Here is a 13,217-nt window from a genome sequence, read left to right as displayed (position 1 = left end):
GATTACATTATTCCGGAAAACTTAGTATTTACTCTTCAGTAAACTATCGATAAATGAGCGCTTAAAAATATAATTCAAGTATGTCTGTTTCATTATCATTACCGTCACATTTGCGCATTGTACTTAATAGTAGGTACTGGGCTCTCAAGAAACACAAAAACTACAGGAACTCAAGTGAGGGCTATAAATACTCAAAGACCCTCATAAGAGATCTTAATAAAAACAAGTCATGTGACTTGTTAAAATGAGCAGGAAACAGCTTCGCTGGGCAGTTGGATTCCTTACAGGACACTGTGCCCTCAAGAAGAACTTGTACAGTACGATTATTTAGTCCTGAAGTCGCCGGCAATGTGCGCCTTCGTCAGACGAGTTCATTTAGTTGCGTCAAAGGATGTTTGGGTTAGTCACTCGCTTGCCTTCGGAGCGATCAGATGTCACGCGTGCGTTAGAGACGTATGTTTCTAGTGCAGTTAAGCTGGAATGCATTTCTTTACCGATGGCTCGCCCTTCTCTATTCCGGAACTCTCCCCACTACTCCTATTACTTACCCTCTTTCGCGTCGCCGGGCTGTCAGGACTAAATAATCGGTCTGTACAGAATGGGACACAATATCAACTCAACCTGCACTCGTTGTTCACAGGGAGATGAGTCTGTAACTCATCTACTGTGAGAATGCAATGCACTCGCTCATCAGAGAGCTCTCATCTTTGGGAAACACTTTCCAAAGCTTTATGAGCTATCAACGGTACCAGTCCATAGTTTGATTCAGTTCATTAAGAACATCAAGCTATTGGAATTGTGGGATATCATGATGGGGATGCGCAATAGATCTTTTAGGTCGCAGTGCTAGGGCTGTTATAGCCCTCCCCCTTTTAAATTCAATTCAATTAATAGTAGTTATAATCTGACTCCAAGATTGGTTACTCCAACTTTACCTGTGTAGATCAATAGTTTTTCGTATTTATATAATTAATTTGGAATTTATATTTTGCATAAAAAGTAAATTAACTTTCAAAGCGTTAACGAGAGAAAAAGGACTTAGTTAGGTCTCTGGCTGAGAAGAAACTTCCTACCGAAGGATGCATTGGAAGGAATGGTGAACGGGAGAAGAGTTAAGTCCGGTTCCCATGTTGCTTGTTTCTGTGATGGATTCCAAGTTGGGAGCGCTGATGGCTACCCTGCGTGTTCACTTTCTGGAAATAATGCGCTCTGGTGGCTGCTTTGTTGGCTAGCTCGTTGGACTTCGAGAATAGGTTGCTTGCTATTTTCCGTGTTGGTTTGCAGGCTGAAATCAATGATGATAATATAGTATCACGTTGAAACCATGTCGCCATGTTCGTTGTTTTCCAACTAAATCTGTTTTTTTTTTCTATATTCTTTAGTTTCTAAGAAACAGCAATTAAATATCGGATTTGGCTGTTTTACACTTCTGGTTTAATTACCTTATTACAGCATTTACTATTGTTAATGTAGGATTTTAGTTGTTTTTCACTCACGGTTTAGTTTTTTTTTATCATGAGTGTTGGCAACAGATGACACGGCAGATGATTTTCCAATTTGAATTATGAAAATAGCTAATTTCGTATGAACAGCAACCAGCATCGTAGCAAACACGGGAACCATCGCCGTACCCACCAGAGAACCAAGCTTGCTGGCCAGCAAGGAAACGCACAACGAAACAAGCACCGTGGCAACTGGGCTTTAGAGACAGAAAAAGATATCAGATGATAGACTAAGATGAAGGCAGGAAATAGGTAAGATTGGAGAATGCTGGCTTTGCAGTGAAAGACCTGTCCATGGGCAGAACACTTTATGTATGTATATATGTATGTATGTATGTACGTACGTATGTAACTATGTACGTATGCATGCATGCATGTACGTACGTACGTACGTATGTATGTATGTATGTATGTATGTATGTATGTATGTATGTATGTATCGTTAAATTGTTAATGTATAATGTACGAGAATATAGATACGAGTAGCGGTTATATTTTAAAATGTTTTTAAAGAGTTAGAAAATAAAATAAGTCGCAAGGCGATTTCCATTTGTTGACTATTACGGAAATATGACAGTGCTATAATCCTAGCTGAATTTTAGTTTTGAAACTGGCAGCATTTCAGCTGTCGGATCTAATCCACAAAACGGAAGGGATTTTGTCAGTGGACTGCAATTGAATTTTAAATTGAAAACCTTATGTTGCCGATATGTACATACTATAGCTATGCGGTATTACAAGTGTGGTTTTAAAATGTATACTTTACAGAGATCTATATTGTACTCCACAGATTTTGCTTAGTCGCTTTTCGTTTATTGAGAAGATAAAAGAAATTTGAAAATGATTATTTTAATTCTCTTTTTCATAGAAAAAGTGAAACAATTTTACATTACGCAGTAATTTCTCTTTTCGTCTCTTCATCTCTTTAATCGTGTTTTTATTATCATTATATATGTATAGCCTACCATATGTACCGGGACATCATTTTATTTTTACTAACATTTCTAATATTAACCTGGCTATACCTTTGGATTAACTGTTGAGAACCGGAAACACCGTTTGCTAGCCCCTTCCACGGCTGGCGTAAAATACAAACAAATCGCTTTACTAGGTATAGGAGGGAAGAAAATTGGTTCATCTATTTACGTAAACTAGGAAATATCATGCGTGATTTTGAGTTTGATAATTTGCATTAGGTTTTTGTACTCGTATAATCAAAATACATACAGCATTAAAAAATAATTGTTTTTACTTACGAACTGAGCTATCCATTCGGAAGTATTCCTCCTGCAGTGTACATTATACTGTCTACAGCACATTAGCGTACAATATAAAGAATTAATTTAAATTGAAAAATAATCATAATATGGATACTTAAACACAACTTTGAAATTGGTGGACGTTCATTTTGATACAGGCTTCAGTTCTTTTTTTTAATATTATCGCATTATAGACTATTGTACCTAATTCCAATTACCACTTTCATCCTTCGTAGTAGTAACTAATGTTGAAATAATTCTGTACCTTCTCTATATACCTTCGGGTATATACCCATTGCAGTGTGAATAAATACATACATACACATACATAAAAGAGTACCTTACGTATTGTAAATTCAATTTTCACTTCTGCCCTATCCGAAAAGATAAAATTACTCAGACATGCTATCTACTGTCCTTTCAAATGTTTTTATCGCAGGGTCGTAGAAAAGAGGGAAATCACGTGACAATTAATTAACGAGGCCCTTTTATTTAAGTTATTTTAAACAGTTGTATAATATTACGTAGACGTCCAATTCCTAACAGAAATTAATGTTTTCAGAAAAGAGCTAAGACAGCCTAGCCACTAGTCTTTACAGAGGGGCGAGCAGAAGTGAGTGGGGGGAAACCTGGATGCGACATAGGCAAACGGACGACAGTACCTGTGTGAGAATATGATTCAATATTGAAAGCTCTTTCGTCACTGGAAAACGCGAACATATTTCTGGAACGTACTATACTCACTAACTCAGTACTATTAATTGTGTTTACTATGACCGTAAGGTGACCTTGACTGTATACGCTTGGTTCTGTGTAGAGAACAGTTGGAAGTTTACAAGTAGAGGGGTGGGAGTACATTAAAAAAATCAGGTACAATAAAAATTGAAGTAAAAATAAAATGAATCCCTGCACAAATTTTTCAGTATAATTTTGTTCTCTGCATTGCACATGACTTGTTGTAGTATTTTATTCTTACAACTTTAATGTGTATAGAAACTTCCCAGCTATATCCAGATATATTTATTTGTGTAATATATAAGCAATGTTTGGTTGTGCAACCGTCAAAGTGAAGCTTGATTAGTATGCATTTCATGCATGTATTTCCGAAAATCCAAAGATAGGATCGTTAAAAATATGCACACAGAAATTCGCAGATTCTCTGGTTACGAACTGTATTAAATGGGGAAACGTGGAAAACTATGAATATACATAGCTCTAATTATGAAGTTCATTAATATTCAGATTAAATCAACAAGGTGTATAATTGAAATAGCATCACCGTTTGCCTGTGTAGTATCGGTCAATCGCTTTTGGACCTTTTCCGTTTGGACTTTCAATGCAGTATGATGGCCCTTTTAAATTGCGAGTTAACGTGCTGGATCTCTCTAAGCAAAAAGTGGATTAAAGCGCAAACGAAATACAACTATAAAGTAGCATTGCACGCGCACTCTTTCCGGATAAAGCTGTAGCCATTTTGTACCATTTTAGTAGTACCACTCTTCCAATGCTTATATTATGTATTAAGCTTAGTTGTGATTGGCCGTTATTCCGCAACATTTCACACGCATTTACCTCAGCCCAGCAGTATATTTGTAATTCCATGTTCTATAATTACTTAATTTACATAATTAGTGAACGATTTATTATTTTGATGGTAATTATTATTTTATCAGTGTGAGGCCACTTTGAAACAGCTTTCACGCCGATGATGTGACATGAATACCGAGTAGACCTACCGTATTTTAAAATCACCATCTCAAAATATTTGTTTCATCTTGAAATTAACAATTAAATAATATTTATATCTTTCTAGTTATTTCTTATTTCTCTCTAGTGGCTGCATTGTGTAGATCGTGAGTTCCTCATGCATGCTGTCCGGGTTTGAGTCCCGTTCAGGCCTACGATTTTTCATTCAAAAGATTCGTAGTGACAAAGTCGCTAGTTGAGTTTTCATCGGGGTTCTTCCATTTCCCTATGTTAGGTGTCAGCATCATTCCGTCCCATCGAACTCTAGATATTCAGCGAATCTTACAAGGAAACATACTCAGTTGGGCAGGTAAAAAAGTTATATTTTTTTCCACCATGTTAGCAATACCAAAACAAGTGCTTATACAAATTTTGGCCACTCGAGCACAATTACGAGACCCGTAAAAATGTTTCCTTGGGTCCGTTTACAGAAAGAAAACACAATTTCATGGAAAGATTTATTGAAACAGATACAGCAATTATTGAGCTATTTTTCTACGTATTTCCCACCGGAATTGAGACATTTGTCATACAGTGGAATCAACGTTTGTATCCCTTTGTCGTAGAAGTCTGCCGCCTGGAATCGGAACTAGTGTGTGACAGTCGTCTGCACCTCCCTGTCGATCTCATGGTATGATAAATGCCTCAATTTCAGTGGGGAATCTGTTGAAAAATAGCTCAAGTGTTCTTTCTGTATACGGCCCTAGGGAAATTTATTTTTTTAAGAACTTCGTAACTGCGCTCAAGTGGCCAGAATTTGTACAAGCACTTGTTTTGACATTATTAACATGATGGAAAAAAGAAAACTAACTTTTTATCTGCCCCAAGGGAATGTTTGCTTGTTAGCGTAATCAGATCGTGTGGGTTGAAATGCGTATCACAAAAAGTGGAGGTCTGCGCAAAAGTTCAGTCGGAAGGATGTAGCGCTATAATTCACCCTCTTGGAAATATCAATAAAAATAAAAAGCAATAATAATAATAATAATAATAATAATAATAATAATAATATCCTTTCGTATAATATCGGGTACTTGACTGTCCGTCATTCATCCATATGATACTAATTGTGTATATCAATTTATTGACAAAGTCGCTGCCCAGGCTGCGTCATTGACGCTGGTCTACGCTACATTCGCAATGATGTTGACGATGACGATTTACTGGGAATTCCAAAGGGCAACCAGAGCCCAACACAAGTCTTACGTCGGAGGGTACGCTGGGGTTCGCATCTGGCTCCGCAGAATAATTTTCAGTTCATCGCTCTTATTATTATTATTATTATTATTATTATTATTATTATTATTATTATTATTATTATTATTATTATTATTATTAGTGTATTAAGCGTAATAATAGACATACAGTAAATCATAAAACAGTACAGAATAATATAAGCTTATAATAATATTTATTTCATTAATAAAATATCAGAGTTACAATAGACATGATAATCCCACTGGATCAAAGCGTTACAAAATAATGGTTGGCAAATTAAACATTTGTATGTGTGCACTTGTGTGCATTCACGTGTGCGCATGTATGTGCGTATGTATGGACTTTCATATTTGAAATTAGAACAGTATATGAAAACTGAAAACTGCTACAATAATAAAATAATATATTAATACTAATTTCTTGAAGACCTGTAGATTTTTTCAAGCAAATGAAGAAATATGGCCACACAGTCTGTCATTCGACTGTACTGGGACGACGCTGGAAAGGTATATCCTGATGGTCCTGGAATGAAGAACATACCAGGATTTGTTATAAAGAGAGCTTTCGGCTCGGATGTAGGCCATTAGAGTACATGCATGCGTGGTGAGAGACGAGCGGTGTAGACAGCGGCAATTTTGACTTGTATTTCCAGCGTGCTTTTCTCACATGTCATAGGCTACATAAAAATTCTCCGTTGTAGCGTAAACTCTTCGGCTGGCATTTAAATTATCTATCAAACTAACTTAATGTACACACACTGAAATTACATTCCAAAGAAACGACACGTCCAGATCTTTAAGAGCTTATCGCACTGCTCACTGCATAACACGCGCATTACGTGGCCTTGAGGTGGTGTTATATCAACCCAATGCCATTCGGCCAACTCCCTCGGCCCAGAACCGAAGTGACTGCTCTGTACATTTGAGTAGTGGCGGTTCCAGAAGTGACAATAATTTAGGCATTCTCTGGAAAACAAGAACTTAGCTATAAAATCTTTTTTTAGATACAGAGGATCAATCATTTTAGATCTGGTTTAAAAGCATTGCGCAGAACTACATTCAAATGTTCCTACAGAGCGCTGTGTTTCTTGGAGGAAAAAGTGTTTTGTCAGGAGGAGATGTGTTATTAAGAATTGCAATATAGGTATGCTGGAAATGGGAAAACGATGCATTGTACGTTAAGTTCTTATTTCAGGAAACGCCTCAATTGAAAGAAACAGGTACACGGTTTCTCATGTCAGAATTATATCATATAAACAATATAGATTTTTTTCTTCGTGCTTTCTAATGACATGATCTAACTATAAGGCTGGAGACCAGTCGCTACTGTAGCTATAAATTTAGATTCTGACTACTACTACTACTACTACTACTACTACTACTACTACTAATTCCACATTTGGGACATCTGGCCGACATCTATGGCTGACCACTAGGATCCAGAATACAAAGCAGAGGTTAAATTAAAAATAAAATATAATATGATTTGCGGAGAAAATACAGAATAATGATAAATTTAAAAATAAAGTACAATTTGATTTCGGAGAAACATGAGATGGAAGTACAATGAAGAGTAATGAAATAAAGTAAAATAAACATTACGTAGTGTTATACAAGTGATTGTGTAAAATGGATAATGAATCTCTCAATTCCATTAGACAAATTTTATTAATGTCCTCATTAGAAAATTTAAGAGAAACGATAATGATTTTGGTTAACTTAAATGAAATTCCCCTAGCGCCAAAAAGAAGTCCTTTCACTTCCTATACTGTATATTAATATTAATTTTGTATCTCTCACTGAAGTGAGGAATACATGGATTGTAAATAGACTTCTTTTCATCGTTAACGTTATTGGCTTGTTGATCATCCATCTCAAAACGGACAGTGGGGTCAAGAATGAGGCTTCTTTGATTCCGGCAACCGATGGCTATAATGTCTGCTCTTCTCGTTATACATTGAGTTTTGTGACATGTGGTTAGCACGTCGTAATACCTTCTCTTAAGAAAACTATTAACACCACACTTCTAGACCATACAATTTATAATTCACTGCCGTGAATCGAACCATTTACATTGCAGACCTATTTATAGTCGCATGCGTTGTCATAGCAGAGAACTGTTTTTAGTAAATGTAAAAATAATACTGGAAATGATAACATGTGCCAATTATAACTACAAATTTTTTGTTACAACTTCGCTTTGTTGCTGGTGGCTAGCCGTACCGAATAAAATCACAGCTTATTTTAGCGTTCATATAACTAAATAGAGTCAATTAAAATATAATTTGTGACCAGAGGGAGCGTCAGAAAGAGCAGTTAAAAACCATAATGATGTAAAAGAAACAAAAGCATGGCAGTGCAACTACATAGAAGAATGTAATAAAGTTGTATTAAACCCCACTTAATGGGTTCGCTTTTACGGTTTCGCAGCTGTCTACGTTGGTTAAAGTTTCGTATGTATGTAGCATAAACAAATAGTGACAGGGATGCAAATTTAGAACGCTGTAGCCTTTAAATATTGCTCCACACTTTCAAAGACACCTTTTCGATATCCTTTTCTCTATAGGGAGAGTTAAAATTAGGAGAAAGAAGAATCAAGTGAATAAGATTTAATATTTGAGGAGAAAAATTCGCTCCGGCGCCGGGATCGAACCCGGGTCCTTTGTTTTACGTACCAAGCGCTCTGACCACTGAGCTACGTCGAATTCAATCCACAGTACCGGACCGAACCCTCCTCCTTCAATGTTTGTGGCCTGAAGGAGGAAGGTTGAATTCGGCGTAGCTCAGTGGTCAGAGCGCTTGGTACGTAGAACCAAGAACCCGGGTTCGATCCCCGGCGCCGGAGCGAATTTTTCTCCTCAAATATTAATTGTCAATATTACAGATATTATTCTGTAGGACAAATTAATAAATCTATAATATTCTGAATAAGATTTGCTGATGATATGGCGTTGTTAGCAGAAGAGGAGACGATACACAGCTAAATGACAGCTGTGAGCAGTATGGGATGAAGATAAATGCAAACAATACGAAGACCATGGTTTTCACAAGAAAATTAAAGAATGTATACTTGGGAATTCTAAATGAGACAGTAGAAAAAGTGAATAGCTTCAAATACTTGGGATGTACTATAAGCAGTAAAATGAGCTGCAGCCAGGAAGTCAAAAGGAGGATAGCAATCAGCGTATTCCGAATCTCAGCGCTGAGCAACCCGATGGCATCACGGTGTTCCGAATTCCACCGATGACGTCATTGACGTCATGTTGCACCGGTGCCATCAGCTTGCAGAGGTGGTGGCAGTCTTCATCAGCCGCCATCAGTGAATCTGATTGGTTCTTGTATAGGGCGGGAATTAGCAGACGAATGACATCGTGCACTGTTGTGTGATGGCGGTGTCTTCTGCTGTATTGTTTATAATTAGCATAACGTAAAAAAAATATGTTAATGGCTTATGAACGAACATGTCAACGGACCAGTTATTACTACTGGTTCAAGAAATAAATTGTTTATGCTCTCTTTTCTTTGAACGAGATGACAGTACGGAAATTTCGCAAAATCTTGCTAGCGTAGCACAGACAACAACTTGTACAGCAGCCATGACAGCCATCCAACCTTCCAGCAGTTTTGTTCCTATTTTACTGCAGCGTGACGTCATTGTTGTCCACCGGTCCGGTGAGATTCGGAATACGCTGTATGACAAAGGAAGCTTTTAATAGGAAAAGGAGCATCTTTTGCGCATCTCTGGAAAAAGAACTAAGGAAGAGACTAGTGAAGTGCAGAAACTAGTGGGACAGAAACATGGACATTACGACGAAATAGAAGCATTTGAAATGTTGATGTGGAGAAGAATGGAGCGCGTGAAGTGGACAGAGAGAATAAGAAATGAAGCTGTGTTGGAAAGAGTGGGTGAAGAAAGAATGATGCTGAAACTGATCAGAAAGAGAAAAAGGAATTGTCTGTGTCACTGGATGAGAAGAAAGTGGCTACAGAAGGATGCACTTGAAAGAATGGTGAACGGGAGAAGATTTCGGGGCAGAAGAAGATATCAGATGATAGACGACATTAAGATATATTGAAATGAGGCGGTGCTTCTTTGTGATGCAGCCACATCCTTTCACGGACAGCAAGGGGTACATCCTACAACAACTCCGACAAAACTCTTTGCACCAACCCCAAGCACATGTGTACATAAGCCTATATGGCCATTCAGACGAACAGGAATCTGATCTCACAAACTCCAAGAGCCATATCTAAAAATGTTCAATAAATCATCCTCTATTTCCTGTTTAATTTTTGCACGATTTTACTAAATTACCCGGTAAAGACTTAAATCACGTAGTTACATATGGACTATAAATAATTTGGGACAAGTTATCAATCAGCGATATGGAAAGAATCGAAAAAGTCAAGGCCAGATTTCTGAAGAGAGCACTTGGAGCAGGAAAATTCGCACCGAACAGATATATGTACTTACTTGCTAGAGAAACCTTCTTTATAGAGGATCTAAGGATGAAAATGGCCTTACCATCCAACGAATCCTACAACGAAGTTATCGCACGAAGGACGACAAAGCAGAGAGGAGTTGATAGTAATTTCTTCTGCACAGATGCCATGATATACAGGGATTGGATCAAACCGAACCATTCGCAAAGATATGCCATCGTTGGACTCGCAATACACGGATACCACCACAAAATGTGTCAAAACTCAGGATTCCACCAACCTGATGAGAAATGCGTGTGTAAATTCTGTGTAAAAAAGTGTGAACTCTATCACTTCTCAGAGTGCAGAAATAGAATAGGATCGCTAACTGACCTCATCAAAGAGAAAATATAAACAGTGCAGTGTGCCAAACTTTAATGCTCCTTCGAGAGCACCTTTCTCTTATTATTAAAGACCTAAATCACACGATTAGTTATTTGTTATTCATTAGCCATTGTTAATTCCTTCACGTCTAATGGTATTGCTATAATGTGACCGAGTACCAATTAAAAAACGATGAGTTTACATTGATAGCTATCCGGTACAAATTAATTCACACATCATAACAGTAATGCGTAAAGGGAGATGCGAATCATATCACAACAATGTGTATAGTACATATTGAAAGCATTTATTTTATTTTGGGCTATGTGTTGGGAGCAACAAATGTAGACGCATTATATACGTATATTTTAGGGTCAGGTCTGCAAACTTCACTGATGCAGCTTTGCACTGCATCGAAAATAAACAAAATCTACATACCACATTCATCACACGAGGTCTATATCTCCCTCCCTGGAATGAACTATATGTTTAAGCCATTGCAAATGTTAGTACGTCGCTAACATAATTGCAGCGTCAGATCCATAGATTGCGCTGTTGCAAATAGAGTATTTAACGAAATATTACTTGCTGCAATGGACTTCGTTTTATTATTCATCGGACTGTTTGTGTTTCGCTTCATGTTAAATAACAACAGACAAATTGCGGGATAACCAGGGACTATTTGCATCGTACTGAACTGGGGAGTGGTAGCCAAATACCAGAGCGCCGCGTTTTTTTTTTTTTTTTAGTTACCCTTGGGATGTTTTTACTTCAATTATCTATAGTCAGAAGTACTTAGCATTCATTAATATTGAAAAGATGTGTTAAAAATTAAAATTTATTCCATGTTTTTGTTTTTAAAATGATTTTTAACATATAGTTCAAAGATACAAGAGGTTTTCGTTGCTATCGCACTAAATACTAACAATTTAACTTATTTATTATAATTTTATATTGCACTCCAGTTATTACGTAAACTTTTCTATAATCATCGTCTTTTCTTTCTTATTTGCTCAAAATATTAATTCTTTACTCCATTTTATCGATAGTCATTTGTGAATTATGAGCCAAAATGCGAACATTTATTTTGTCATATTCAGATATCATAGTTAAAATTTGCTCATGCCTCGCTTTATCATCTAGGATTGGACCTCTAGTCCATTTCTTCGACACTTGTCACATTTTTTTTTACATGAATGAATGAATGAATGAATGAAGTGCATTTATTGATGCATAATAAATTATACAAACTCAGGTACACAAGATCCTTCGTACGAGCCCGTACGGCCATTCGTGCTATAACTATGCACAGTTTGAATCTTTAAAGAAAACAAAAATAATACTACTAATAATAAAATAGTAATTATTATTACTACTATAGTTATCATTAATTATCACAATTACAATTAATCTAACTTCATATCAAATTTCACAAAAATAATAAAAATAAAATAAATATAAGATATGATAGAAAAGAAACACAGTGAAACATACATATAAACAGTCACATTCAATTCCTTATTGAAACTGCAATAAATAATCCAAATAATATATAAAGGTAAGACATAAAAAACATATATATGCACGCAATAAAAAAACAAACAATAGAAAAAACACAATAAATACAATAATAACATTATCCCCTAATTACCTCATTCGTTCAGTGTTAATACTACTCATTACAACACTAATAAATAATTCTTTCCCTTATTTTCTCGGCCCCATCCCTCTCGGCCAGTTCCACCCTCAGCTTTAACATGTTACGAGTAGCATGACTCCTTGAACATGAGGTCGCAAATGGAGCAGAACCACCGCCAAACGCAATCTTCCATATGTAACGCCACGTGACGTACTCAAACGTTGGCTCTCACAGTGCGCCTGTCGTACGCGTGAAGTTCAGGGACGTTTGTCCAGCGTTGCATGTGGGCAGTTCAACTCAGTCTGAATGGACTAGAACACTGAAGGAATTACTCATTCGTGAGTAGTATAGTATATATTATCTTTCTAATTATTTGGGAATGGTGTGTAGCATATTGCAGCTTTTTTTTTTTTTTTTTTTTTTTTTTTTTTTTTTTTTTTTTTTTTTTTTTTTTTTTTTGTAGTTTTAAGTTATGCAGAAAGTGGAAGAAAATATCAGGCAATCGTTTAGAGAAATTCGCAAGAAGAGATTGGTCGAGTATTTCAAATCAATCTTCGGAGATGAAAAAAAAAATGATCAAAAGGAGAACACTTTGAACATTTCTTGTGCCACAGGTTAAGATAAACTCATATTCATTTCTAAGTTATTTATAAGCATTTTCCCTGGTAAACAGGTTTTAGAAACTGAAGTTACTACCCTAGAAGCGGTGACCGATTCGCGGTAACTGTGCGAGGCTTAAAAGAGAAAATGCCGCTGAGTTTGCAGTGTGAGAGATTTCAAACTTTGTTATGTGTCGTGAGTGCCAATTGCTTTTTAATAATTATTTACAATATACTTCAATAAACTTAAATATTTTTGTAAAAACATGTTCTCTTCTTTATAACATGGAATTATTATAAAACGATATTAGGTGTTTTAGTTTAAACTCACAAACTTTGTTTAAAATCGATTAAAATTCGAATTACCAGTCATTAATCGATTAAAGATATCCTGTTAACCGATCAAAATTTTTAACCGATCGACAGCTGTAATAAAAATACATTTAACTTAA

The 13,217-nt window shown here is 36.3% G+C and overlaps 1 protein-coding gene and 1 non-coding gene across 17 annotated transcripts in view; both read left to right on the top strand.

Moving 5' to 3' along the window:
- The window catches only part of nrm (neuromusculin), a 1,323,427-nt gene that overhangs the window by 998,310 nt on the left and 311,900 nt on the right, over nucleotides 1-13,217 (top strand). The window lies entirely within an intron of this gene.
- Nucleotides 8,494-8,566, top strand: TRNAT-CGU (transfer RNA threonine (anticodon CGU)). Its single transcript has one exon. It is a non-coding gene; the product is annotated as a tRNA-Thr (tRNA).

The sequence above is a fragment of the Periplaneta americana genome, chromosome 12, assembly GCF_040183065.1.
Source record: "Periplaneta americana isolate PAMFEO1 chromosome 12, P.americana_PAMFEO1_priV1, whole genome shotgun sequence".
Lineage (NCBI taxonomy): Eukaryota > Metazoa > Arthropoda > Insecta > Blattodea > Blattidae > Periplaneta > Periplaneta americana.
Note: the sequence above shows the minus strand (reverse complement) of the source record. Positions and strands in the feature narration are given on the sequence as shown.